General features: G+C 39.9%; 1 protein-coding gene across 6 annotated transcripts in view; it reads left to right on the top strand.

The window, feature by feature from the left end:
* rims2a (regulating synaptic membrane exocytosis 2a) overlaps positions 1-24,216 on the top strand; it is a 1,169,411-nt gene that overhangs the window by 66,554 nt on the left and 1,078,641 nt on the right. The gene's annotated exons all lie outside the window — the stretch shown is intronic.

Below are 24,216 nucleotides of genomic sequence, written 5' to 3'. Positions count from 1 at the left end.
GCATAAGGCTAACAGACTGGTCATTCCCTATTTTCTCCCAGGCTGCCTTAAACAGTGGAATGAAATTTGCTACTTCAGGGATCATTCAGAATCTTATAGAATTTTGGAAAATAATCACAAATGCATTACCCATATCTGTAGCCGCCACCTTTGACATTTGGGCATGGAAATCATTATTTCCTGGGGATTTATTAACTTTCTTCCTTATTAATTTCTACAGTATATACTTCTCATGCTAAATTCCTTCAACTTCTCATTCATCGTAGCCACTTGGACATCTACTTCTGGAAAATTTCTGATAAAAGTGAGATTCTCCTTAGCCACATGAAGCTTGACTTGACAAAGGGCTTAGATATACAGATTCATCCATCTCAAAGGAGGGGAGATCTGCACTTAAGGCTGTGCAGATGCTAGAATGTGTGCCTCAGGATGTTCGGAGTTTCTGCAGTCAGTCTCAACGCCAACATCTGCAGCCTCCTGGGGCAGTGAACTTGTATTACCTGAGTGACAGGGTGCCTTATCACTGAAGGATAGAAGTGGGATATGCTGAAGAATTTCAGGAAAGCTTGTCAATAGATCAGTCAGGTTCACAATCTGTTGTCAGTCTCTACACCATGTGGGGCTCAAACAGTTCAGATTTTGTCCATTGTTCTCAAAGCCTCTCATAAATTCATAATAAATTTGTTGTCCTCTAAACAATGTTTTACTCCTAGATGTGACAATTCTAGTTTCCCTAGTCTATATTTGCAAGAAGCTTTCCAGAGCTCCATATTTATGTATCCCAGTTCCTCATATTTATCAAAAGGCCCTGTCGTCCATAAAGGTTTTGCACATTTATTCATCACCGTTTAATCACAAGTGTTTCTACTCCATGTTCGTCCGTATTTTTGACTACATCCTTGTTGTACTTCATATTTGCTCACCAATAAGGCCAACCTTGGCCTGGTGTAAACATGGTGAAAGTTAGTACTGCAGATGCTGAAGATTGGACTCAAAAACTGATGACTGGTTTTTGCCCGAATCGTTGATTTTCCTGCTCCTCGGATGCTGCCTGGCCTGCTGTGCTTTTCCTGAAACACTGGTGTAAACGTGCTCAATGAAAGAATATTTTAGTGCTTTTCCACCAATCTCATCTTCCTGGCAACATGACATCATGAAGGAATAGTTGACATAGCCCCAATTCCAATTTAATGTAACAGAATTGCAGAACAAACAAATGTTTGTGTAGAAATTTCCAGACATCTGAGAAGAAAATTAGAGATTGTAGGAACTTCTCTACGTAGCTTGGGCAGATACCCATGAATAAATGAACAGATAAAAAAACCTGACCTGTGGCCACAGCTGGAAATTGAAGTCGCATCCATGAAAATTGCTGAAAAGACTTTATTCGGGATATCTCTGAATCCCCATGTTGAAGTAAGCAAGAAATTTAGACACTGCACATTTCAAAGTCAGCTACTATGAATTCTGATGTGTCAGCCAGCTGAATCATGAACAAAATTGGAGAGAAAACTTCAAGTAGGCGAGTGTTGGTGAAAACAACTGACCCTAAAAAGAGTTTATTTATATTTGTGATGTTGTGTATATCCAACAGGACAAAGCTGAGGCCATGGTGATTTTCAAGAGAAAACTCATCCTGAATTAGCAAAACTCAGAAGTGGTCACCCACGTGGTTGCTAAAGGATGGATGGATGAAGGTGGTTTCAAACATTTCTGGTCATGTTTTAGAGTTTTTGACCAAGAGAAGTATAGAGAGAAAAGGTCTTCTTAATTGGGACATGTTCAGATCACCCCTTGTTGATCATGTTGCTGCAGCTAACTGCACAAAACAGCGATATGGTAGTGATTCATCCTGGCTTAACTGACTTTATTCTATTATTGGATGTCTTTCTAAACCAGTCCTCAGAGATACCTTGTCATGAGAGAAAAAAAATGCACTGACTGGATCTTCAGAGGAGAGAAGATATTCACCAAAGGAGACAACATATGGGCTCCAGCATTAGCAATCCTGTGTGAATAGGTTAGAGAAATCTATGATGAAATAAAACAGATTGTCAACAAATAATTCATAAAATATGCTTGGTTATTAGTAATGATTATTTGTGAAATGTTACACCCGAACATTTTCCGAGAATGTAACTAGCAGGGTGGGTGTGGTGCAGTTGGTCTTGCTTTACTTGGATTTTGAGAAATTTATCAGTAAAGTCCCACATAAGAGATTAACATATCAAATTAAAGTTTATGGGATTAGAGGTTGTGCCCTGGAATGGATTGAGAGCTGGTTGTAGACAGGAAATAAAAAGTAGGAGTAAATGTGTCTTTTTCTGAGAAGCAGGCAGTGAATAGTGGGGAGCCACAGGAATCAGTGCTTGAACCCTGGTTATTCACAATACATATTAATGATTTAGATGAAGAAACAATATGTGATCTCTACGTTTGAAAATGCCACAAAGCTATAAAGGTATGCCATAAGGAGGATGCAGAGATGTTTGTGTGATTTGGGCAAGTTAAGTAAATGAGCAAATACTTGGTGGGGTAATGTGAGGTTATCCACTTTGGTATCAAAAACAGCAGACAGACTATTGAATTGAATTTAATTGAATTTTCTGTAACGTGTACCGTAAAACCAAACTTGCAGGACTGTGTGCAGTTTTAGCCTCCTTATCTGAGGAAGGATGTTCTGGGTGCTGACGGAGTGCAAAGGCTGTCTACCAGACTCATCTCTGGGATGACAGAGCTGATGTTTGAGGAAAGGTTGAATCAGTTAGGATAGCGTTCACTGAAGTTCAGAACAATGAATGAGGGTTCTCATGAAAGCCTGACAAGACTAGACAGAGTAGATGCATGATGTTGATCACCAGGGAGTCCAGAACCAAGGGTAAGGGTAAGGGGTATTCTGTTTAAGACAGAGGAGAGGAGAACTTTCTTCACTGTGGTAAACCTGTGGATTTTCTGCCAAAGGAAACTGTTGAGGCCAAAATATTGAAAACTTTCAAGAAAGACATAGATGTAATTCTTTGGGTTAAATGAATGAAAAGATATAGGGGAGAAATCAGGAACAGGGTTTTGAGCAGGATGATCATAGAATCATAGAATCCCCACAGTGTGGCAACAGGCACTTCGGCCCAACAAGTTCACACCAACCCTCCAAAGAGTAACTCACCCAGACCCATTCCCCTACCCTATTAAGCTATATTTACCCCTGACTAATGAACCTAACCTAGGCAAAAGTGAGGACTGCAGATGCTGGAAACCAGAGTTTAGATCAGAGTGGTGCTGGAAAAGCACAGCAGGTCAGGCAGCATCCAAGGAGCAGGAAAATCGCCTTTTTGGGCAAAACCCCTTCGTCAGGAGGGCCTAACCTACACGTCCCTGAACACTTTGGACAATTTAGCACAGCCAATTCACCTATTCTGTACATAGAGTCATAGAGATGTACAGCATAGAAACAGACCCTTCGTCCAACCAGTCCATGCCAACCAGATATCCCAATCTAGTCCTACCTGCCAGCACCCATATCCCTCCAAACCCTTCCTATTCTTATACCCATCCAAATGCCTCTTAAATGTTGCAATTGTACCAGCCTCCACCAGTTCCTCTTGCAGCTCATTCCATGCATGTACCACCCTCTGTGTGAAAAAGTTGCCCCTTAGGTCTCTCTTTAAATTGTGGGAGGAAACCAGAGCACCTGAAGGAAGTGAATGCAGAAACAGGGAGAATGTGCAAACTCAACAGACAGTCACCCAAGGCTGGAATTGAACCCAGGTCCCTGGTGCTGTGAGGCTGTGGTGCTAACCACTGAACTGCCATGCATGCCATCAGCCATGTTTATGTTGAATACCGGAGCAGGCTTGAAGATCCTATTCCTTCTATTTTCTACATTCTAAGATAATGTGAATGCTGATGCTGATAGTGATGATCCTTATGATACCATTCAAGAAGCAGGTTGGAATGTTATATTTGGTTCTGATGAAGGAGATGCAGGAGGTGATTTCTGTGGATTTTAACATGCATTATATATACATTCTTCTATTAAGTTGTATTCTTTTGAATTCATAAAATTCATTAAAATTTCCTTCAAATGATGGTGGTGAGCTGCCTTCCTGAACCACTACAGCCCATGTGATGTAGGGAACACTCCTGTGGTTCTAAGGAGGAAGTTCCAGGATTTTGAACAAGGGACAGAAAGAACAATGACGTAGTTCTAAGTCAGGATGGTGAGTGGTAAGGAGAGAAACTCGTGTGCTGCAATGTTCTTCTGCATCTGCTGCCCTCTTCCTTCAAGTGGTAGGAGTTGGGATTTTGAAGTTGGTGTTGAAGGAACCTTCGTGATTTGTTGCATTACATCGTGGAGATGGTGCACACTGCATCAGTAATGTAGGGAATGAATGTTTAAAGGTTGTACATGGGTAACCGACCAAGCATTCTGCTATGTCCCACATGGTATCAAGCTTCTTAAGAGTTATTGGAGCTGTACTTATCCAGGAAAGTGCAGAGTATTCCATCACACTCCTGACAGTAATGAACAGGCTTTGAGGTGAATACTTGCAGAATTCCCAGCCTTTCTCTTGTGTCTGCAGTATGGTACAAATGTTGATGGCTACTTATTAACTCAAGCCAGAACATTGTCTAGGTCTTGCTGCATTTGAACAGATGGACTGTTTGAATAACTGAGGAGTCTTCAATGGTATTCAGTGTTGTGCAATATTCAGTGCACATCTCCACTTCTGACCTAATTGTCATAATTGATGATGTTTCAATCTCTGACAAACTCCTCTGCAGACGACATGACAGACCTCTGTGATGATGCGATGCTGATGAAGATAGAATCCCTATAATGTGGAAACAGGCCATTTGGCCCAATGAGTCCACACCGACCCTCTGAAGAGCATCCCACCCAGACTCAGCCCCCTACCCAATACCTGTAACCCTGCATTATCCATGGCTAATGCATCTAACCTACATGTCCCTCAACACTATGGGTAATTTAGCATGGTCAATCCACCTAACTTGTACATCTTTGGACTGTGGGAGGAAACTGGACCATCTGGTGGAAACCCACACAGATACCGGGAGAACGTGCAAACTCCAGACAGCACAAGGGTGAAATTGAATCCAGGTCCCTGGCATTGTGAGGCAGCAGTGTAAACCACTGACCCACCATGCTGCTGCTGATGGCGATCCACATGATAGCATTCAAGAAGCCCACAATGTCTTCCTTTGTGTCCGGTATGACTTCAAACAGCAGTGAGTGTACCCTCTAGTTTCCATTGATTCCAATTTTGCTAGGACTCCTTGATGCCACACTCTGTCAAATGCAGCCTTGCAATTATGGACAGTTATCCACACTTGCCCCTTGATTTCAGCTCATATGTCTCTATTTGAAGCAAGGTTGTACTGAGATCAGGGGCTGAGTTGGCCAGGCAGAACCCAAACTCAATGTATGCAAGCAAGTTATTATAGTCAACTTTATTTTATCTGACACTCTGTATAAGCCAGCAAGGATTATGTACCGGAAATACTGGAAGCTTACTGTATTATTACGATCTCCATGATGTCCCATGTCGTCATTTGAGGGTGAGAGTGAGAAGGCTATCTTCTGGTAAGTTTTATTTCAGGCAAAGTTCATTATTATTTAAGTGATTTATGCTATAAATAAAGTATAACTCCCTGCATTACGTTTCTACTACTTAGTGTGTTTTTAAATTGATTATGTGGACCTCCTAGTCAACTGAAATATTTGAGCATCCGTTACACTCCTGGTCTCTCAGGTGCTGGTTAATATAAAGTTTGCTGTATTGAGTAATTGCAGCTTGACAGTGCTGTTGGCGATATCCCTGCATCATTTTTCTGATTGAGAGTAGACTGCTGGGGTGGTAATTTGCTAGGTTGAATTTGCTCTTTTCTGTGTACAGGACGTCCCTGACCAATTTGCAGTATTGCTGGGTAAATGCCAGAGTGTAGCTGCACTGGAGCAGCTTGTTCAGGATCAGATGTTTCAATATTATTGCTGGAATGTTGTCAAGGCTCATTGCCTTTGCCTTTGCAGCATCCAGCTAATTGTCTTTTGCAGCATCCAATGTTTTTAGTCATTTCATGTTAACTTGTGGACTTGATGAAGATTGGCAGTTGTGATGAGGGGGACCTCTGCAGGAGCCTAGATGGATCATCCACTTGTTTTTTTAGATTAGATTACATTACAGTGTGGAAACAGGCCCTTCGGCCCAACAAGTCCACACTGACCCACCAAAGCGTAACCCACCCATACCCCTACATTTACCCCTTACCTAACACTACAGGCAATTTAGCACAGCCAATTCACCTGACCTGCACATCTTTGGACTGTGGGAGGAAACCGGAGCACCCGGAGGAAACCCACGCAGACACTGGGAGAACGTGCAAACTCCACACAGTCAGTCGCCTGAGGCGGGAATTGAACCCGGGTCTCTGGCGCTGTGAGGCAGCAGTGCTAACCACTGTGTCACTGTGCCACCCACCGTGCCATCCATGTCTGGCTGAAAATTGTGGCAAATGCTTCAGCCTTATTGTTTGCACTGATGTGCAGGGCTGTCCCATCATTGAGGATGCAGATACTTGTGGAGCCTTCTCCTCCTCTTGTTGAATAGTCCACACCATTTACAATTGGAAGTGGCAGGACTGCAGATCTGTTTCTGTTCTTGGGGGGGAAAAAAAGACATAGTAAAATTTTATAAGTTTATATATTTAACTTTTTTCTTTTTGATGAACTGATAGATTTAATGACCTTGGTATACACAAACATCTGTCTCCATGGAGATTATTTATTTAGAAATATAATTGTAATTAGAAAAAGTGGGGCTGGCTGAAACAGTTTCCAATACAGCTGTTGTGATAGCCAGGTGATGAGAGAATGTGAATTTTAATTCTTTCAAAAGTATTACATTAAAAGTCTTAGGCCTGCAGCTTTTATGTGGGTTTGTGTAACATCAAGTAGTTATTAGGATGAAGTATTGAGGAGGTCAGGGATATAACTAGTCAGTTTATGTATTGATTGTTCTTAGCTTTACTGTTAGAGAAAGTTTTGAAGATGAGTCATTCCAGACTTGAAGCATGAACACAGGTTCACCCTCCACAGATGTTGTCAGAACTGCTGAGTTCTCCAGCATTCTCTATGTATTTTGAATGTCCAGCATCCAAGGATTTTATCTTTTTTTTCGTGTTCCAAGAAGTGTAACACAGGTGTGTGGGAATTGCTTTTCAAACTTAGTGACTTGAAATTATCTTATTTCAAATAGTTACAGCTTCACCTCTTTAATGTTGTCAGTAGTAGGTGGAATAATGGGTTTTATACTCTATCAAGTATATTCCTGTAAGACAAATGTATTCAGAATGCAGGTGGGTGGTTACAATTGGATCTGTCAATCCAAGTTTAAAAAACTGCAGTTTTGATTTTAATTCTAACAGGTTTTTTTTTTGTGTAAGTTTATTACAAGCATTAAGCTGGGTCTGTTTGACAAGTTATGTATGCATATACATCCATCATGCAAAACAATTAATACCCACTTTGGAGAGAGATGTTGGATTGCAGTTAAGCACTTTCTGGAAAAAATAAGTTTCACTTTCATTTTCATTTGTGGAAAAATAAATTATCACAGGCATGTCAATATGGTTGCTGTGGAACAGAAGCACCTTTGAGATATACAACAATAAACTTGTATGCATGTATATATGTAATTTGATGAAGAGTTTAACTATTTGTCCACAAAAGGTGAACATTGTTGGCAAGGTTTGTCTTTATTGTTCATCTTTAATTTCTCTTGAGGAGGTGGTAGACCATCCTCTATAGTCTTTGTGGTAAAGGTACTTTCAAAGGGCTGTTAGACTGGGAATTGTATGATTTTGACCCGATGTTGAAGATTTTTCATTGTGACTTTCTGAGATCTGTGCAATAATACCACACACCCGCGAGGGCCTTGGTTTAATGTCTTAAATGAAATGTCTCTAAAGATCTTGAAGCAAAGCCAGTAAATAATACAGCAGTCATGATTTACTTAAAATGAATAGCTGTTCATCAATATGAAATGAAGGCATTTATTGACAATGTTCTGAGCTGTTTAAGATTCAATTCAAGATTAACAGTTGACACTTCAGGGCCCAGAAATTCAACTCTATAGCACCACTAGTGCTGGCATTGTGGCAACCCCAAACACACAATGTTGGCTGGGACATTTCTAGTTACTTTTGGTGAAGACCATATGGCTTTCCTGATTGCCATTTGCAACCTGTGGCATTAGCAGACAGCACAGAACTTTACACAGTGCTATTTCCACTGATGCATAAAAGTTAACTGTTGGTTTTTTTAGGCAATTGTTTAACTATTGGATTTTTTGAACCAATTTTATGCTTTCTGTGATACCTGACTTGTGGGGAAAAGTTTGGATATTATTTTTGTTTGCTTTCTAAATGTATTTACTGTGCCATTACAGAATTACAGAACTGTTATGATGCAGAAGGAGGCTATTTGACCCACATTGTGGATTGTTTAGTTCAGTTGGCTGGATGCTTTGCAATGCATGGTAACGCCAACAGCATGGGTTCAATTCCTATACCAGCTGATGTTACTGTGAAGGACTTTGCTTCTTAACCTCTTCATGGTCTGGTAGGGCGATGCCAACTTCACTTTTTATTTTTTATTTACCAACTGCTAGTCTCCTGCCTTTTCCCCATATCCCTGCACAAGATTTCCATCCAAATAATCATCCAATATTCTTGTGAATGTCTTCAATAAAATCTGCCTCCATCACATTTCCAGGCACTGTCCTCCACACAACTATGGTTGGTAGGGCTCCCTTTGTGGTTGGAAGAAAAGAAGAAGCAGCTAAAGTGACAAGAAAGGAATTGGAGATTATACCCACAGTGGGTCTTTCTGGAGCACTTGACCTGAACTTCACTATGGAACCATATCCCAGTTATCTATGCTTCACAAAGGAGGCTGTCTGAGTTATGTCACGTGCTATAGCCACAAATTGAACCTCAAACTAGGGCCTGGGTAGTACTGTGTGTGGCTGCCAAGGTTATTGTCACCTTTTGGTTTTTATGTACCTGATTCATTCCAGATGGCAGCAGCTGACATCAGCAATATCTCCCAATTCACCATTGTATCAAGGATCTTACCAGAATTCTGTATGTTAAGAGAAAAACCTAAAGCTCTTTTCCCACGGACAGGGTGAAAAGGGAAGAGATGTTTCTGGGCTTCATCCGTATTGCAGAAAACTCCAGGATGTGAGGTGCTATTTATAGCATGTGTAATGCCTTGCATGCTACCGGTTATCATCCTGATAGATTTCTGAATAGAAAGCGATTCTGTTCACTCAACGTCAAAATTGTTTGTGACCAGAGGCAGCATATTTTTTTGTTTGTGTATCGACTCCTAACAGAAATATGACTCATTGTCTTTGCATCAGTCCTTTATCTTGCCTATGTTCAAACAAGGCCATCCGATCACAGCTTGGTAATGTGTGGCAAGGTGTATTCTCTCCTGACTTGGCATACCTCTCCTGTCAGAAACCTGGGCACAGCTGCAGAGTTGGCATCCAACTAGAAATGTCAACAAACAAATAGCTGGTGTGTTAAAGCAACACATCGCTTCACAATGAACTTTGCAGTACAACTTCAAAAGGAAATTGAATGGAAAATAGATCAAAATAATTGACAAGACTTAGAGGATAGAAACGAGGAATGAGACAGACTGGATTTCTGTACAAAGTGCTGATAAGAAAATGCATGCAGACATACAAAGCTGCAATAGGCATTCTCCCCCTTGTGTCTGCCATGTCTTTCAGTGAGATCATGGCTGATTTGACTGTAACATCAAATCCACTTTTTTCCCAACCTTGATAACTTTTTAATCCCTTCTTTAATAAGAATCTATTCACCTCTGCCTTTAAAAAGTCCAGGGACTATGCATCTATCACCTTTCTCAGGAAGAGTGTTCCAATGAAACATGGTTTTCAGAGAAAATGATTCACCTAATCCTTATTAAATGGATGACCCCTAATTTTTAAATAGTGATCCTCTCCACATCCCCTCCACTCAGCGGTTCTAACACTATATTCTACACAATGTTCTGCTACCTAATTCACTTTGTATGGTGTAATCTACTTGTTGAGCATGCAAAACAACAACATGCTTCACTATGTCTTGGTACGTGTGACAACAATAAAACAAATCAAATCAGAATGAAAACCTCTCAAGAACCTTCACGGTTTAAGTTGCCTCTTATTCTTCTAAATGCCAGTGATACAAACCTAGCCTGTCACTCTTTCCTTATAGGACAACCTGCATATTCCAAATTTAGTGAGTCTAAGTCTCGACATGATGCTCCTGGTCCTAATTGGTATGTATCTTTGTAGCCATTGCATGATTCTAAAACAAAATGGTGCAAAATGGATTTGATAACTTGAATGTGACAAGTAGCCCATAACAGTTTCAGTTAGTCAAGTTCATGTAATGATCCCTATTGTGACAGAAAATGTTCTGGGAGCCTGTATGACTGGACAGCAATTACTTCCTACTTTTCTGTGTGAATTTCCAATTGTGAAAGATAAATGGCAGAAAGGTTGAGAGCCCTGGTATTGCTGTCTCAAGATCTGAACTCTAGAAAGATAAATTTGAAACTGCCTCCTGCGAATACGCGCTAGAAGATAGGACATAGAATATACAACAGTACAGCCCTTGATGTTGTGCCAGCCTTTTATTCTACCCTAAGATCAGACATACCCATCATTGTTCTGTGTGCCTATCCAAGAGTCACTTAAATGTCCTTAATGTGTCTGACTCTGCTACCACTGCTGGCAGTGTATTCCACACACCCACCTCTGAGTAAAGAAGGAGACCGTGAGGTCTGCAGATGCTGGAGATCAGAGTTGAGAGTGTGTTGCTGATTCCTGATGAAGGGCTCCAGTCCAAAACATTGGTTTTCCTGCTCCTCAGATGCTGCCTGACTTGCCGTGCTTTTCCAGCAACACACTCAACTCTGAGTGAAGAACCTACCTCTGACATCTTTCTCCCCCCCCCCCCCCCCAACCTTTGTCCAATTATCTTAAAATTATGCCCCCTCGTGATAGACATTTCCACCATGGGAAAAAGTCTCTGGCTATCCACTCGATCTATGCCTCTCAACATCTTATACACCTCTATCAAGTCATCTTTCATCCATCTTCACTCCAATGAGAAAAGCCTTAGCTCCCTCAATCTTTCTTCATAACATACCCTCCAGTCCAAGCAGCATCCTGGTAAATCACCCTCTCTAAAGCTTCCATATTTATCCTGTAATGAGGCGATCAGAACTGAACACAATATTCCAAATGATGTCTAATAAGGATTCTACAGAGCTGCAGCATAACCTCACAGTTCTTGAACTCAATCCCCCTGCTAATGAAAGCCAACACACCATACGCGTTCTTAGCAACCCTATCAACTTGGGTGGCAACTTTGAGGGATCTATATTCCAAGCTTCTTCTTTTCCTCCACACTGCCAAGAATCTTGCATTTAACCCTGAATTCTGCATTCAAATTTGACCTTCCGCAGTGAATGACTTCACACTTTTCCAGGTAGAACTCTACCTGCCACTTATCAGCTGAGTTCCGCATCCTCTCAATGTCCTGTTGCACTCTATAACAGCCCTCCACACTATTGACAACTCCACCAACTTTCGTGTCATCAGCAAACATTCTAACCCACCTTTCCACTTCCTCATCCAAGTCATTTATAAGAATCACAAAGAGCAGAACAGATCCCTGTAAAACACCACTGTTTACCGAGCTCCAGGCTGAATACTTTCGATCACCCACCATTCTCTGTCTTTTATGGGCCAGGAATTCTGTATCCAGACACCGGTTCCCCTGTATCCCATGTCTCCTTACTTTCTGAATGAGCCTACCATGGGGAACCTTATGAAATGCCTTGCTGATATCCATGTGCACCACATCCTCTGCTCAACTTTCAACAATGTGTTTTATCACATTCTCGAAGAATTCAATAAGGCTTGTGAGACCTGCCCCTTTCAAAGTCATGCTGACTATCTCTGATGAAACTATGGTTTTCTAAGTAACCATATATCCTGTCTCTCAGAATCCTCCCCTATACTTTGCCCACCACTGCTGTCAGACTGACTGGACTGTAATTCCCAGGATTATTCCTATTCCCTTTCTGGAACAAGGGAATAACATTTTTCAACCTCCAATCATCTGGCACTACTGCAGTGACAGTGAGGATGCAAAGATCATCTCCAAAGGTGCAGTAATCTCTTCCCTCACTTCCTGTAGTAATCTTGGTATATCCCATCTGACCCAGGGGATTTAGCTACCCTTATGTTTTTCAAAATTTTCAGCACATCCTCCTTCCTAGCCTCAACCTGTTCTAGCATTTCAGTCTGTTTTATGCTGTCCTCAGAAACGTCAAGGTCCTTCTCAGTAGTGAATACTGATGTAAAGTATTCATTAAGGTTTTCCTTAATTGTACCTGCTAAAACTTTTTCATGCTCCCTTCTTGCTCTCCTAAATCCATTCTTCAGTTCCTTCTTGGCTACCTTGTAATCCTCCAAAGCCTTCTCTGATCCTTGCCTCCTCAACCTTAAGCAAGCTTGCTTCTTCCACTTTAGATCTTTCCATATCCCTTGTCACCCAAGGTTCTTTCAACCTACCATCCCTCCCTTACCTCAGTGAGACAAACCTGTCCAGCACTATCAGCTGATACTCCCTGGACAAGCTCCACATTTCTGTTGTGCATTTCCCTGAGAACATCTGATCCCAATTTAGGCGACCCAGTTCCTGCCTAATAGCATTGTAATTCCCCCTCACCCAATTAAATACTTTCCCATACCGTCTGCTCCTGTCCCTCTCCATGAGTATAGTAAATGTCATGGAGTTGTGATGACTATCACCAAAATGCTTATGAGGCTTTTTTGGGTAGCTGGCTTGGTGACAATAGGAAAAAAATTCAGTCAGCAGTATTAGCTAGAAGTAGTGAAACCTGAAAATATCACGTCACAATCCAATGTGATTTTGTATGTCTTAAAGTGGACTGTAAGTCCAGTCTCAATCATGTTGAAATTTTAATGTTTCAATGCTTTTTAATGCATCAAAAGGAATTAGTTACATGAACGTTAACATGTGGATTGAGAAACCATAGTCAATGTTTATATTAGTTTTATTCAAATGAAACTGAATATTAACAATTAATGTTGTTTTCCACAATTCGATTAAAAGAGGGCCTGAGGCATGATGTGACACAGTTAACCATGTTTGTACAAAAGCTTCCGAAGCAGGTTACTGACAGACAGTGAAGACTGAGATAACCATTAGTTATCTCAATCTTCTAATTATTGAGATAATTAATATGTTGTGGTCATCAGTTCTATTTCAAATGACTTGGCATTTAACTCCTCTGATTGTTCTCTTGTTTCCAACTGCAATTTACACCAAACAGACATTGCTTTCCCATTTCTTTAAACAAAAACTGCTAATTATAAGAGAAATTGTTCCCAGAAATCTGAAATCCATTGGATCAAACTTGTCCTGGTTGAGTCTGTCCTACTTGGCTGGGCAGTTAGCAAATAATTTCTGTCAACAGGCACTTCCATCATGGGAGTTTAAGAGACGTGCCTTTTTGGTGGCAATCCAGATTAAGGGCTTCATGCAGATTAAGTAAGTAATCCTGAATGTGTTAGGCTCCGTATCTGCTGCATTTAGGGACCACTTAGCATTTTAGCATATATGTGGGGCCTAACCTTAGGTAGTATCTGGGGCCCAAATGTAGTCATGGACATTTTCTCATTCTGTCTGAATATGGGAGATTGTCTCCCAGAATTGGATCTCTTTTCATCTGTTTTCTGCCAAGCAAACAGGTACAGGAAAGTCATGTTTTACTGTTTGTGAATTTGAGCCAATTTTAATGAAGTATGGAATAACTGTAATGATAAGGGAATCCTTATGGGTGGCAGAGTGGCTCAGTGGTTAGCACTGCTGCTTCACAGCGCCGGGGACCCGAGTTCAATTCCAGCCTTGGGTGAATGTGTCTATGTGGAGTTTGCACATTCTCCCTGTATCTGCGTGGGTTTCTTCCGGGTGCTCCGGTTTCCTCCCACAGTCCAAAGATGTGCAGATCAGGTGAATTGGCTGTACTAAATTTCCTATAGTATTAAGTGCATCAGTCAGAAAGAAATGTGTCTGGGTAGGTTACTCTTCAGAGGGTTGGTGTAGATTTGTTGGGCCAAATGGCCTGTTTCCACACTGTATGGAATCTAATTTTAGGGGTAAATGAATCATGTTATGCCAACAGGAATACAGGAACTCCATTTATTGGTAGAGTTGTCGATGTTAATAAAATTTGTTGAGATTATGATAAATTATGTCATTGATAACTCTTGCTCCAGGTTTTGCTTATTTTTTTGTTTACACACTGAATTTTGGCATTTTAAATTTCTGATACACAGAGCAAAAGTGAACAAAGAAATAGGGAGAAAAAGATGCATTATATGATGCTTGCACAACAAAAGACAAATAACATGTATGATCATGTAATCTGATTTGATGGTTTTGGTTGATGAGATGATTTTTAACTCTGTTTTGACCAGGCACGTGGAAGGAATCTAATGGAGGCAATTCAAGGCTTTATTGAATGGTAATGCAATGGGGCAGGTGGTGGCTTGCTGTTGATTTGACATCCAACTGAGGCTTTGGATATTACTGAACCCAGCCCAGAGGAGGTGTTGGTGGTTGTGACTTGGGATTTCCATCGACATGCCTCTCTTCCATGCATTTTATTTGGAGGGGGGACCATGGGAAGGTGGTAGGGCTGTACCTCCCACCTTCTGATTAAATGCCACCTCTGTCTCCATGGGATATTGTTTATTTATTATTGTCACATGTACCTAGACAGAGTGAAAAGTTTTGTTTTGTGCGCAATATAGGCAGATCATACCATAGTGCATAGGGTAATGAAACAGGCAGCAGATTAAATGCATGTACTTAGTTTAATACGTAGTCCCCAAAAAATGATACCTCAACAATGCAGTACTCTCAGTATGACAGTGCAATGTCAGTTTCTATTAGATGTGATGTCAAAATTGCGCTGTTGGAGTTGTGAACCTTCTACCCTGAATGATGGCAATGAGCGAATAAGGAAGATATTGCAAGTATGCAGAATGTGTCTGGTATTACAGAGGATGTGGGATATAACTGTAGTGACAAGGGAATTCTTACACTCTGAATTGTTGTTGGGGCAGGTCTAAGGTTGGTTGGGGTTCATCAGTGAAGGAGGATGATCTTGGACTGGTTAGCGGACTGGGATGGATGTAATAGTTTTGAACTAATTGTCAAGTAAAGATGTTAAAGAACTAAAAGTAGTAATTTGTTCATAGTTATAAATACAGTGATTAGAAGAGTATAGATTTTCTGGTCTGGGTAAAAGGCATAAGTATTGTGGTTAAGTAGGATGGTGATACAGTGAAAGGAAGTGAAAGTGGCCAAAGAAGGACAAACTGGGGAAGTGGAGTGGAATTTAGATGAAGAATAACATAGGCATTAAGTATTTATCAGTTGTCCATCTCTTGAAGGTAATCTTAGGAACTTTCCCAGAAGTGTATGTTGTGGTTACAGAAATCAGTGTGGTAAGTATAAGCACTTCCTTTTAGAGCAATGTGCAATTGGGAATACTTGTGCAGAGTATTAATTACATAGCTCTAATAGGCTGTAAAGACTATAAAGCTTGCATTTATGAAGTATCTATTCATCTTTGCAAGATCTCTACAAGTAATTCATTTACAACAAGTTAGCAAAGAATGCAAAGATGTGTTTATCATAGGTTTTAAATCAAGAAATACTATTTCTTACAAGAAGGAAATTTCTTCATGAATTAAGTTATGGATTGGTGTTCACCTCTGGGAAGTTCTTACTGATTTTAGATGATGAATTACAGTACATTTGGAATCCCTTGAGCTGACAAACTCTGTCAAGGTGTGAGCTTTATAGACACTTATTGAGACAGATCACTATTAATTCTGCCCAACAGAGTTTTTTACCATGCAGGACTTTGAACTTCATGCATTGCTAAAACATTGACAATTTATTTAATGGCACCTTGTGCTTAGATCCTTAAAGCATTACTTAACTAGTAATATTACTTGTGTAGAGCATTTATGGAAATATTTATTTTGGTAGTATTAATGTTTATTTTCTTGCCATAGTGCATGAACTGCAGAGCTGTCAATATTAGATAAATTCCAGTGTGTAATTTTCAGTTTTGAGAACTACATCTGAGGGACCCACCAACAAAACACAAATATGACTAAAAGTTTCAAGCTACATTTATCACTTGGGGCACATGGAACAAATAATTGGATTAATGCATTCTTCATTTTCCCTTTTATTAAACTTTTATTGCTGAAACAAGAGACATTATTAAAGCTTTTCATCTTGCACTCATGATAGATTTGCAAGAATATCAAATCTCAAAAGAAACAATCATTTGTACTGAATGAGAAGAGGGGGCGAATTAGTTGACAAGTGGACTCTGATTGGTATATACATCGTTGAGAATGCAGCAGGGACCTGTTCACTGCTATGGTTTTCTTTTAAATTCAAACCAGGAAGTCAATTCTGATTGGTTAAGACATTGTCATGGGAATAGCATCAGAAAATTGCTGTCTCCCGAACTGTTGTTTAGTTGAGAAAGGCAGAATGTGTGAATAAAGTTCTTTCTCTATGCAAAAGACAGAATCCTTTGTGTGAATGTGATTTCTAGTGAGCACGTGAGCCTGCAAGCACAACTAATAATTTTAAATTGGTTGTTAGTATTGGTCTTGATACAATCGAGATTGTGTTGTTCGATCACTGAGTAACATCAAATATTGGTCATTATGTTCTGGTTTTTGCAAGTACTCAGAACGCAGTGTGCACCAGTAGATGCCATTCTGTCATTTGGATCATGTTTGCTAAACAATTTTGATTGCCACACACTTTGGGAGGGGAGGGGTGCATCATGGCTGAATCTTATTCTGTCCTCACATTCACAAATACAGTACATAAATTTCCAGCAAAGGCAGCAAGATAGTCGGGTCAGGTGAATTGGCCATGCTAAATTGCCCTTAGTGTTAGGTAAGGGGTAAATGGTGGGTTGCGCTTTGGCAGGGCAGTGTGGACTTGTTGGGCCGAAGGGCCTGTTTTCACACTGTAAGTAATCTAATTAATCTACACCTAATGCACGCATGCTTCCCTGGCTTGCTATAATGAAAGATTGAAAGGAAGGGAGGAAAAGGCAAATGATGATACTCATAAAAATCACTTTTAAAAAAAAAAGAAATTTCTGTATTTATAAAGTACCCATTCATAAAGTAGAAAATTGTCCAGGTTCATTTAATTAGTTGAATTAGATGAGAAGCATTGTTTTGTTTCTTTCTCATTTATAAAATAAAAAGGTAACTACAGGTGATCAAAACAATCTTGTGGTCCGACATCCAGGTTCTTATGGCTCATTTGTTGCCTTTGACCACAATAGCTGTCTGCTCTCATTGCCTTCACTATCTCAGTCTAGAGTGCCTGCGGATACCTGAGGGAAATGTCTTCATCCTGCTCATCTCCCTGGCAGTACTGCATCAGAAAATGTTCCAGCATGTTATCGCCCATATAGTGACACTAACTAAAAGAAAAAAGAGGAACCGTTACTTTGAAGGGGAGCAGTTTTCCATCATCATCCCTCGGCCAAAGTCACTAAAATAAAACTGATTATCTGGTCATGGTCTCATTGCAGTGCACAAATTGCCCATTGCTGTCCTATATTACAACACTGGCTATACTTGAAAAATATTTCAACTGCCATGAAGTGTTTTGAGAAAATATTTCATTGTCTGCAAAGTGCTTTGCAATTTTTAAAGTTAGTGCAAGGCTGTCAATAAATGCAAATGTTTTTTGGTTGATTAATCCCAGACCAAGACATGATTCATCCAATGAATGTGCTTTGATACACATTTCATAATAATGTGAACTATTCTTTCTTTGCACCAGCATTATTGTTATCATGGCCATCAAACATTATTTCTGTAGTTCTAATATCTTCAAGGAGGATACCTTCAAAGCTTTCAAACATTAGTACACAAACTCCATCTAGTGGTCACTTTGTATGGGATTAAATTCACTGCTCGGAATTTCATGTCAAATTTTCATGTCACATCTTATCTCCACATCCAGTGAACTATCCTTCCTTCCTTATTGATTAATTGCTTGTGTACAGTGTCACTTGGAATTTAACCAAAGTCCATTTAACCAAGTCGGGTCAGGTGAATTGGCCATGCTAAATTGCCTGTAGTGTTAGGTACGACTTTGATGAATGGTAAAAGATTATTGGGAGGGGAGGGGTGCATCATGGCTGAATCTTATTCTGTCCTCACATTCACAAATACGGTACATAAATTTCCAGCAAAGGCAGCAAGATAGTTCAGTTTATAAAATAATGTTGAAGACAATTAGAGTTCCCATGCCTGAGAGATCTGACGTTAGCAAAAGACACACAACTGGAATTGGAACCTTCCTCATCAGCATCGACTACTGTGAATGGCCTGGTTGAACAATGTGGAAAGTACTTAAAAGTCTTTAAGTAAAACTGCACTTGCAGGTACTTGATGCATTTCATTCTGCATTGAAATATATTCTCAGACAGTTAAATGTGAACAGGAATCTGCCATTTAGTTGTTCAAGTCTATTCTATGATTCAATGAGATCATGGCTGATCTGTGACCAATTCCACATACCTGACTTAGGCCCATATCCCTTAATACCTTTGCTTAACAAATAATTATTTACCTCGTTTGAAATTAACAACTGATCTAGCATCAACTATCATTTGTAGAAGAGAGTTTCAGATCTCTGCCATTCTTTGTGTAGAAGTGCTTTTAACATCTCTCCTGAATGGTCTGGCTCGAATTTTTTAAGACTATGCTACCTAGTTCTGGAATCTCGAACCAATAAAGTACATTGTTATATACCCTGTCTTTTCGTGTTAATAATTTGAAGACTTAGATTAGATCACCTTTTACAAATGCACATTCAAAAGAAAATGGATCTAATTGTACAATCACTTCTCATAAATCCATGTTCAGGAATCATTCTTGTAAATCTACGTTGCAATACCCACTGTCAATACATTTCATCTTCTGGTTGCTGTCTGTCATTCTGTTGACATTACTGATAATGAGGTGAAATGATAAATAAAACCTAGTGTTTGTGTGTATATTTATTTTCCAACAACACTTAATTTGGCAGTAAAGATTACGTTCTATGTAAATGACTGGAAATAAAATGACAAAAATGTACAAGATCAGTCCCATGTGCTGAGATGAGTTCTAGACAAGTATTTATTATTTTCCTATCCTCAAAATCGCTTTATGAATTGTCATCAGTTAAACACTCATTCTGATTTATCCAGTTTGCTGTTGCGCATCTTTTAAAGTGGATTGCATCCTAATTTGCAGCCTTGGATCTTCATCTACTAAGTTAATGAGAATACCCAGTCAAATTCATTAACAGCAGAAGACTTCAGCTTTTTAAAAAAAAACTAATTCATACATTAATTCCTAAAATTAATGGCAGTTTAATGAAGTGTTATTAAATTATGGATACAGAATAAGCTCTGGTGATCATTTGGCATTTCAGCTGACTGCTGTGAGGAAAACTTTACTGTAACTGATCACAGTTGTGCTATAAATACATTCTTTTTGACTTTTTAATATTCTTTAATTTTCTGCTTGACTCTCAGCCTTACGACCTCTATCACTGGTACGCACAGAAATCCATCATTACCTCCCCCAACTACCCCACCCCTCACCCAGAATCCAACCTCCTTCCGTTAGCATCAATCTGATACACGTTAATCACTCAGCAAAAGAGTCAACTTCCGTGAGCACAAAGAGGTCTGGCATGCTATGGAAACAAAGATATCTTGATGCATGAATGGTGATAATAGAAGTCACAATTTCTTTCAATTACATGGTTGATCAGAACTTTTACCCTGCTCTTGCTGAAAGCTGTTGGCAGAGGAAGCCATACTGCATGAAACATAAGCATGGACTGGAGGTGGAAACAGACTATAGTTTACAGGCTACCAGCATCCTGCTTCTAATAAGGATTGGGACACTGGCTGCAAGAGGCGCTATCAAAGACATTGGGTGAATTGGGGAAGAATCAACTTACTGCAGATGATTGCCAGTTTAAGAGCAAGATGCATCTATCCAGGCGGGTGGACTCAGAAATTTACATTGAGCCATGCTGATCCCAATGGTTATAGGTCCTGCATTAGTTAACCACATGTGGCTATATAAGTCATCACTGTTCATGCGTCCAAATTTTTCTCGAGGTCATCCACAGACCTAAACACATTGAACAGCTCATCAAGTGTTCAAGCAGTTCTTGGACACCCTATTCTGGAGAGTGAGGGTAAGTATCCATTTTGACATACAAGATGGAGTGCAGACACATAGTATTGTCCTTTACTGCCTTTGGCCATCGATTGTACCCATGCAGTCTATAGGACACTGATTGGTGAACCAGTCAGACTCCTCAACTGTAAAGGACTCTACTCATCGAATATTGACTTGGTCTACGTAGGGCTGCACTTGGTTCCTGAGCAGCTACCTTGACTCTTGCATCCTGCAAGAACCATGAGTGTGAACCTGTTTGAGACAGCATCCAAATTCTGCAGATGGTTCCTGGAAGGTTATGGTTATCCACTTAAAAGGTATCTTGAATTACTAGAGACGTGACATTGCAACGATGTGGTGAAAATTTGGAGCCATCTACCTGCACTGCATTGGCAAGCTGAAAATGCAATCTATTATCTTGAATGCTCAAGAGACATCCTCCACTATGAGCCAGTCATGGTCTCCTCTATTGTGATTATCTGTGTTTCAGAATGCCTCTATTCAAAGAGGCCTGGAGCTGGGCAATTGGGGGGAATGATGCCTTACTATTTCTCATAGGATGAAGGGGAGGCTGTAGAAGAACCCAGAACATATGGATTAAAGGGTACCGTTGGCATGTCATAACAGAGAAGCTATGCTGATTTCTCAATTCTTTACCTGAATGCCTTCCAAGCCAATATCACAAGACTCCCATTCTGAACTTGAACTATCGAGACAAGATTTCCTCGTAGTGCACACATCTGGATAATTCCATTGCCAACCACATAAAGGAACATGGTGTCTCCATTGCTATCCAGTACCCACATCCATGAGTTTACCTCTCACTTGCCCTTTCCCCTCTATCACCCTTGAACTTTTCATCCCCTGTTAAAATCCATGAGTACACAGAAGTCTGAGCAAAATCATAAACAATGTTTTCGTAACTACACAAATCAATGAACATGAAAAAAGCTAACATCACTCAAGTGTATTGAAAATAATGGTACTGTGCCTTCCATTGATTACCATTCTTACATGGTGCTTCTGTCTGTGTTTAAGGCTGAGATGGAGGGAGCTGTTACATTCCATCCACATCCAGCTGAGATGCTTGTGGCTCCTGTCATTAGCTCCAGCTTATCACTTTTGCTTCTTGAATTGCTAAAAATCTGCCCCGTCTCATTGTCTGTCCTTGCACGATTGGAATATTTTCTCTGTCCAGACGACTCATGATTTTGGGTACTTTAATCAGATCTTCTCTCCATTTCCTTTTCTCCAAAAACAGACCCAGCTTCTCCAATCTATCTTCATAACTGAAATTTCTCATCCATGTAGACCACTTCTGCACTCCCTGTTTGCACAACCTTCCTAAATGCATCACCCACTCTTGATTAATTCTGATGTGGATAATCTGCATGCAATCTGAGAAGATTTACATGGCTTACACAAGAAGCATTTATCCTGCTTGAAACTGAAGTGAACAAGTCCAAGAGATGTAGGCTAGTTCTGTAAATGCCAGAAAGTTATGATACAGAAAATACTGAATATTATTTAATAAATCTTAACAAATAAAGCTAGTGTTTCTTAAACCGCTTCACTTAATAGGATAATCGGAATGAAGATTAGTGATTCTAATTTTCATGATCATTGGTCATTTAATTGTGCCAAGAACTCTAACTTTAAAATGTGATCCTATATATTGTTGCTGAACAAAGAGACCTTGGAGTACAGGTTCATAGCTCCTTGAAAGTAGAGTCGCAGGTGGATAGGATAATGAAAAAGGTGTTTGGTATGCTTTCCTTTATTGGTCAGAGTATTGAGTACAGGAGTTGGAAGGTCATATTGTGGCTGTACAGGACATTGGTTAGGCCACTGTTGAAATATTGCGTGCAATTCTGGTCTCCTTCCTATCGGAAAGATGTTGTGAAACTTGAAAGGGTTCAGAAAAGATTTACAAGGCTATTGCCAGGGTTGGAGGATCTGAGCTACAGGGAGAGGCTGTCCAGGCTGGGGCTGTTTTCCCAGGAGTGACAGAGGCTGAGGGGTGACCTTCTATAGGATAACAAAATTATGAGGGGCATGGATAGGATAAATAGACAAAGTCTTTTCCCTGGGGTGGGGGAGTCCAGAACTAGAGGGCATAGGTTCAGGGTGAGAGGGGAACGATATAAAAGAGAATTAAGGGGCAACTTTTTCATGGTACGTGTATGGAATGAGCTGCCAGAGGATGTGTTGGAGGTTGGTGCATTTGGATGGGTATATGAATAGGAAGGGTTTGGAGGGATATGGGCCGGGTGCTGGCAGGTGGGACTAGTTTGGGTTGGGATATCTGGTTGGCATGGACGGGTTGGACCGATGGGTCTGATTCCATGCTGTACATCTCTATCACTCTATATGGTCTACTAATTGTGTTTGTGCATAAATAGGACATTGGCTACCATCCGAACGGGAGTACAGAAGTAGTAAATTCATGAGAATCAAGCAGAATTCTGTGAAGCTACCTTGGGGATTTACAAAGTTTTATATGATTATAGTAAGAGGCTTGTTACAGAAAAGTTGTTTCGTGTGGCTAATCTTTGAATAAGGGTAATAAACATATGAGCATGATTTCACATCTGTTATATATAGATGAGGACAAATCTGGCCAAATGTAATTAAAAGATGTTGCTGCATAGGTCAAAATATTAGGCATCAAAGCATCTGACTGGTTGAGAAACATAATCCCTCTCCATTAAATTTTCTGGACAAACTTTTAAAAAGCAAAACTAAAACTTAAGAGTAAAAATCTACATATGAATTATTGAACAACAATCAAAAGTAGTAAAGTCATGTTTTCAGGGTCAGTTATATTGTTTTCTAAGCTTTAATCATATCACTGTTTAAAACTTTTTTAGATGTGATAGAACAAGGTGTAATTTTGTAATGGGGCTTCTGAATGCACTTGGAAGTGCTTAAGTTGAAGCTCTTGCTGGAATTCAGTGTGCAGTTTGTAGCAGAGCCTGATTTCCTTCCTTTGTGCTTACCTGACATCCTGAAGGTCATGTCCTTCAGAGAGTTGATGACTGCAGAGGAAGAGTTCATATCAACGCCCTCACTCTGCAACATCCACACCAAAAGGAGGAAAGATTCATCTGCATAACTTTTTGAGCAAGTTTCAGTAATCAGAACTGAGGTCTCCTTACATAGCTCAATACCATACTTTGTTTTATAATGCTCCTGTGAGATACCTGGCTATGTTAACATTTTAAAGACACACACAAATATGAGTTGATGGTGTCTGGTTAGTTTTTGAAAGGGAAAATGACTATTTTAGAGTTGCAGATTAATTGAGAAAGGTAAACCCACAGGGCCAAGGAACTCTATTTAAAAAGACAGTCATCTCTTAATACTAACAATTTATGTCTTCACTAGGGTTGTAAGTAGAAACTACAAATTCAGATGAGGGCACTCACTTAATTTTGAGAAACTGACAGTTTTAAGTTGAGACAACTTGTCCAGTTGCTTGACTTTTGATTTATTCAGGTTTTAGCAACCTGCCTGGACATGCATATACCATCCAGTTTCTAAGGGACTTGAAGTCCAGGATTTGATTCAAGTCAATTCAAACTTTTTTCACTTGAGTTCAGATTTGTGTTTTTTCAAGGAAGTGCTTAAGGTGAAACATTATATAAATTATACAGTTATCTCATTTGGCAACTTTGTCTTTTTTTTAAAAAAACTGGAAATTTTGTAAATTGATTAGAAATTACAGTATTTTAAAAAAGGTCCTAGTTTTTGTCACTGAAAGTCA

The sequence above is a fragment of the Chiloscyllium punctatum genome, chromosome 5, assembly GCF_047496795.1.
Source record: "Chiloscyllium punctatum isolate Juve2018m chromosome 5, sChiPun1.3, whole genome shotgun sequence".
NCBI lineage: Eukaryota > Metazoa > Chordata > Chondrichthyes > Orectolobiformes > Hemiscylliidae > Chiloscyllium > Chiloscyllium punctatum.
Note: the sequence above shows the minus strand (reverse complement) of the source record. Positions and strands in the feature narration are given on the sequence as shown.